This window comes from Triticum aestivum, chromosome 7A, assembly GCF_018294505.1.
Source record: "Triticum aestivum cultivar Chinese Spring chromosome 7A, IWGSC CS RefSeq v2.1, whole genome shotgun sequence".
Lineage (NCBI taxonomy): Eukaryota > Viridiplantae > Streptophyta > Magnoliopsida > Poales > Poaceae > Triticum > Triticum aestivum.
In genome coordinates this window covers 413,387,695-413,393,697 of record NC_057812.1, presented here as the reverse complement: position 1 = coordinate 413,393,697, position 6,003 = coordinate 413,387,695, and the positions used below count along the sequence as shown (strand labels likewise).

Below are 6,003 nucleotides of genomic sequence, written 5' to 3'. Positions count from 1 at the left end.
AAACTAGAAGTACTTTGTAGGTGTTGTTGGATAGGTTTGAAAGATAATAAAGAGCGCGTAAATAAAATCTAGGGGATGTTTAGATAAAGACACAACTAAGTTAGTTTTAGTAAAGAGTGTTTTGTTACGAAAATAGTTTTAAAAAGAATGTCATGTGGGATTGTTCATTGATCCAACATGGTTTATTTCTAGAAACTGTGTGCGTTGCCTGATGTCATCGCCCACGGTGTTTTCTCATTAACCATTTGCAATAGGAAAACCCAATTAGCGGGCTAGTGGCCCTATTAATAATAATCCATTTACTAATCTAATTGACATTCATATTAAGCACATAATATATTCCATTTCCATATTAAGGAAGAAGGATTTCATAATTGAAATACATCGGAGTACAACTTGATATAGCTTCAGCACTCAGCTACCCCATTACACAACTACACTAGCAGCAAGTTTCACATGCAACATCTAGAACCTTTCGAAAATAGCATCATAGATGGTACATACAGAGATGCATCTTATCTGGAAAACTGCTGAAGCGGAAGGCGAATATTGAGCCTTCATTCAAGTTAAAGGTCTTTGCAACTTTAGGCCAGTGCTTGTGGATGATTGACCGTCCATCCTTCGACCTCTTCAGGAACACTTCAATATTGAACCGTGGGTGTTGTATGAAAACTTTCCTCGCCTCCTAACCACATAGGTGGTTTGAGAGGTAATCATCAGTGAAGCCTGAAAACAAGGATGTGCATAAATATCTTCTCTATATTGGAAGTGGGGCAAAGGAATACAAAAAGGCAAGGTATAATAGTTAGTACCATCTTGTAAACCTCAGTGCTTCTCATTGTTTCCCTGCAACACATATAAGGTAGTTGGTAATCAGGTTAAGTAAGGGTTCGCATGCTATCAGTAAAATATGTTGATGATAAATAAGCACATTGCAGATTCATCAGATTAATTCAAGCCACATGGAAAACCCATTTATCCAAACCAAGCATGATTAAGAACTAGGAAATATAGCACCTGTATATGTTTCTCATGTATTAAGTGCAGCCCAATTCGATTTATTCCACACATGGTATACAATAACAGAATGCAGCCACAACAATTGAATATCGCATTGCAGAATTGAACCAAACAGTTAACTAAACACCACAACAAATGAACCACACGTTAACTGAGCACCACATCTATTATATAATTAAAACAAGAGTAAAACAAGCCATCACATTTGTCCACATATGTTAATATTTTTTACACCGTTTGATTAGAATAACAATGGCTGAGACTTAAAGTTTCTACGTAACATGTAAAAATATATGTACCAGAAGTATTGAACTTATATGTTGTCACGTTAGATGCATTGAACCATAACACTTGCGTGCACGGGAAGGACTACATGGATGCGTTTTGTTTGAGTCCAATACAAGCACACAGGAACTGATGCATGTCCGAATTGGAAGGAAAAAAGGGAAAATAACAAAGCTCTTACACATATCCGAGAGCAATATAGCAGGTCTACCTACAAACAGCAAGAGCCACATGTTTGCATGCATAGAACACACGAACAATATGGACTAGGCAATTGGCAAACAAAAAACAATTGGTTGTCCGATAAAGGATGGAAGCTGGTCTCTTCTCTCACGTGATCAATCTCTTCTTCCCTGAGGCAGGTTCCACGTCCCTTGCCAAACACGTTTTATAGAGAAGATTAATTGCTAGGGTTTCCAATTTCCTAGTGCTATAGCCGTCACTTCTGATCCTTCCTTCCCCGTTGTCGGCGAGGCTGCCTCTGAAGCGCAGCGCTCGATCAGCCTAGGAGAAGAAGATTAAGGCAGGTCTAAATCAGCGACATGAGGGATAAGGCGGCCATAACTAAGGTGACATATTGAGGAGCAGGACGCAGCGACAGGGAGGCATAGATTGCTTATTCGGGCCTTCGTCCACTTCTTCGCCTTGCATAAGGATATCTCCTAGCACCACTGCCTCCAAGAGAGGATGCATGTAACCACGGTCTAGCTGCAACAACTTACGTCTGAGACACATCCGCCTACAAGCAACCACAGCTGACGGCTATGTGATGCTTGAACTCCGACTCATCTTTGGATCATCAGTTCTCAGGTTTGTTCATCTTCTGCGTACCTCAATTTCGTGGCTTCTAGAACAAACAAATATGCATAGTTTAGATGTTAGATTCTCCATGGAAGTGGTTAGAGCCTTAGACTAATGATGTGACGCATGACCTTTCGTAGCTACCTCTACTCTGATCGGATTTATACATCAAGGTTAATCTTATTTGCAAAGATACAAAAAATTATTTACATGATCTTCACAACAAAAATGTGTCACTGTGTATGAAAGAAAAAATATTTATGGCATTGTACATAATTTATTTACATATTCATCATAGCAAAAATGTGTCATTCTGCTTCAAACAAGTTGATGTTGATTTGAGCTAATAATACATGACTATTGTACCACTTACATGAGGAACTCAACAATATTTTTAATAGTGGAAGGAGGAACTCAAAAATTATGAGCAAACTGTGGTAAGTTTCCAATTCAGCAACTTTTTGATTGACCAACTTATATGACATGCACTTTTTCTAATAATTGTTCCATTTAATTTTTTTGAATAGTTGTACATTATACTAAGATTCGTTTTGTTTCCATTAAAATGATGTTGATTTGAGATAATAATTTCTATATGTACATGAGCATGGTAACAAGTACATGAGTAACTCAAAGAAATGTGGTATAAGTTTCTAAATCAACAACTTTTTGATTTGCCAATTATATAGAATGTAGGATCGTGAAGAGTTTTAATAGATATAGGTAATGGCAACATGCACATGGTCAATGATTTCAGAAGGTTCTGTAAATCTTGCAGTTGACCAATGTTTTAAGATGTCAATGCACACTGGATTTTTGTAATACAGTTTTCTTATACTACCATAATGAATATAGTTTTAGACCTATCATGTAGACATCCATGGTCCTCCCGAAAATATTCACTCTATACTTAATACATATGTTTAAGGTGCATGGTTTTACAATCTCTAAATTGCCTTCCAGATGCCCAGATGCTCGAAGGAATGTCTTGGTATAGCAGAAAATAAATCGTGCGGCGAGAATATCATAGCTTTCTTATATTTACATGTATGGATAATATTGAAGCATGCATCATGTTTACATGGTAGCCTCAAATTAGAAATAATTGCATCAAGGTATGCAATGAAATGTACGCAGCTCTGAATGACATCTTTTCTTCTGGTTCAGTATGTTTTCGTTATATCTTACAAACGTTTTGCGTGACCATGTTCAAATATCATGTGAGCTTGGCTTTGTCATTTGTCCTACATGGTTCATTACCTTTTATGGTATGGAGCTGTGTGTAGCAATGGTTTTATTTTCTATGGTTGGTAAATTGTCATTATATTATTTCCTACCAACAAGAGCACTGGTGAAAAATAGAATCTGAAATGGATACATGTTTTCTTTTAGAAAAGAGGATGACCCCTGGCCTCTACATCTGGGTGATGCATGCGAGGTAGAAGGACATACGTGTATTCCCTAGCATTTACATTGAAGCGAAGTTGTAGTACTGTATTGATAAGTCCGAGCTGAAGTGATGAGGCACCATAGATCATTGGCTAAGACAAAATGACTCGGGTATATATAAAGTACTACATGATATTGTTGTATAAGGCATTTTTAGGTTCTTATTTTTAGTTTCGCCAGTGGTTGGTGCTTAAGATAGCATGCATCATCTTTTCAAGTTAGCCAAAAATTTAGAAGTATTGAAAATTATTCAAGGTATGTACGGAAATGGATGAAGCTTCGACTCGCATCCCCTTTATCAGTTCAGTATGCTTAAAAACTGCAACGTTGTTCTGAGTGACCATGTTCATGTTACATGTTCGCCTTACACCAGCATTCATCCTATTGTGGTTCTTTCCCTCTTTCTGATATACTATGTAGCAATATGTTTCTTTCTATGGTTGGTAAATCATCATTCCACATTTTTCTACCAATAAGAGCATATGTGAAGAATATAACTTCAAATGCAATCAAATGTGCACATGAGGTAGCAAATCATACATGTCTACTATATGAGATTTAAATTGCAGGGAAGTTGTCATACCGAACTGACAAATATGAGGCATAAGTGATGATGTATTATGCATCATTCTCTTAACAAAAATGGCTCTGGTATGTATAATCTACTGCACAATATTGTTGTATTAAAAAGACATATTGATGCCTTTTTTCGGGTCTTAACTACTTATTTGTAACTCCGCTAGAAGTGGATGTTAAACCTACATTTATGAAACACAATTATATTTGGGTTAATTTTCCAGTCAAGGTAGTGTATTGGCTCTCAAGAAATTTTCTCTACAACTTCTGCTAAGAACTTATCTGGTAATTATGTGTTTAAAAATTAGTATTTTGTATTTTTAACTATGACAAGGTAGAATATTATTTTGACCTGATTGTATTCATTGTATCATTAATTAGGATCGACCAATTTCCTATTTCTCTTGGTGGATCTGAGTTTCTCATCTAGCCGCATAGAGAAATGTATCGATATATGTGGGTTCCAACATAAATAAGTTGGTCTTATGGATAGCGTAGAAATGTAGGGTGCATAGGGTTTTTTCAGATGGTTTGTACCTGCCATATTATTCATGCATTACGTACATGTTATGAACATAATGGCTTCTTTCTGCAGTCATTCTTGTAATATTTTGTTTCACTTATTAATCTACAAAATTTTATCTACTGCAGTGCTAAGCTTCACCTATGTTTTGAGAAGGTGAGCAAATTATTTTTGCCAGTTACTTCCGTTCTGATATGCAGTCCTGCATCACTAATTCATGAGTGCAACTACTTCCGTTTTCTTTTAATTCCATGCAAGCTGATCTTTGCACGGGTCTTCCAAATTTTATTTGCAGTAATGTTTCTCACTTCGGCACATTGGTCATTATGTGGCTGACATATGTCTTTACCTATTTTAAGCAGATCAGCCTTTCAAATTTCAGAATGTAAAGGTTTAGGTTATGATCAGTGGTGGATCTAGGATTTGAAAACAGGGTGGTCCTCCTGAAAAAATTGACAACAAATATGACATAGTGAACGCTCTAACTAAGTACCAATACCATAGAAATAGTTTGATATGGTCTTACAAACATACTAAAATTGTCAATTAAGTCTCAGTTTTGCATAGAAGACTTAGAGACATTCCAACTAATTTACTTTCAATCAATTATAAATTCATAATAACATAATTCAACGGAAATTATGTACTGAATGATGGGTAGTACATGCAAGAGCAAACCCTATAATCAAAACCAAATGGGCAGTGGACGAGCTGAGCTGGTACCGCAAATCAACACGGATGCTTGCTGGCTGGCTACTTCCTCTTGGCCGAGCGCTGATGTGCAGATTGGGCAGCGGCGCCGGCTTGTAGGGGCAAGACTCTGCAATTGAGGTGGCGCGGCCGCCGCCGAGCCCCAAACACCGAGCGGGCGGGATGGACAGGCTGTGGTCCTGGGCGCCCAACGATCGGCTACATAGGCGGGGACGGCGAGCGACGAGCGAGCGAGATGGCGGAATCGGGAGGTCGCGAGGAAGCGAGCGGCTGGCTCGATGTGTCGATGACTGGGTCTAGAATTATGGATGTGTCTCGGCGGCTAGGGGCAATCCTGGCTGCGTTAATTTTTTTCTCAGCCTGGACAGAGGATCAGGAATAGCTATTTCCCTTTTATTTTTTTATATTATTTTCCTGGCCCATATCGATTATCGAATCAGATAGGTTGGTCCAAAATTCTAGGGTGGACCTAGCTGCCTTCATAAAAAAATTTACCCACGTTAGAACTTGTTGCATATTCTCAAAAAAGGTCCGAACATCTCTATGAAATTTGTTTTAACCAGAGACATCCATAATATGATATTTCACCTTTCGTATTAATTGGATTATAAGATCCAAAGTTTTCATTCATTTCCATA

General features: G+C 37.7%; 1 long non-coding RNA gene across 1 annotated transcript; it reads right to left on the bottom strand.

Moving 5' to 3' along the window:
• Window positions 1–641: 641 nt before the first annotated feature.
• Window positions 642–5,705, bottom strand: LOC123147261 (uncharacterized). The gene is made up of 3 exons (XR_006473148.1): window positions 5,378–5,705; window positions 813–846; window positions 642–726 (listed from the first exon to the last, which is right to left on the bottom strand). It is a non-coding gene; the product is annotated as an uncharacterized lncRNA (long non-coding RNA).
• Between the last annotated feature and the right edge of the window lie 298 nt (window positions 5,706–6,003).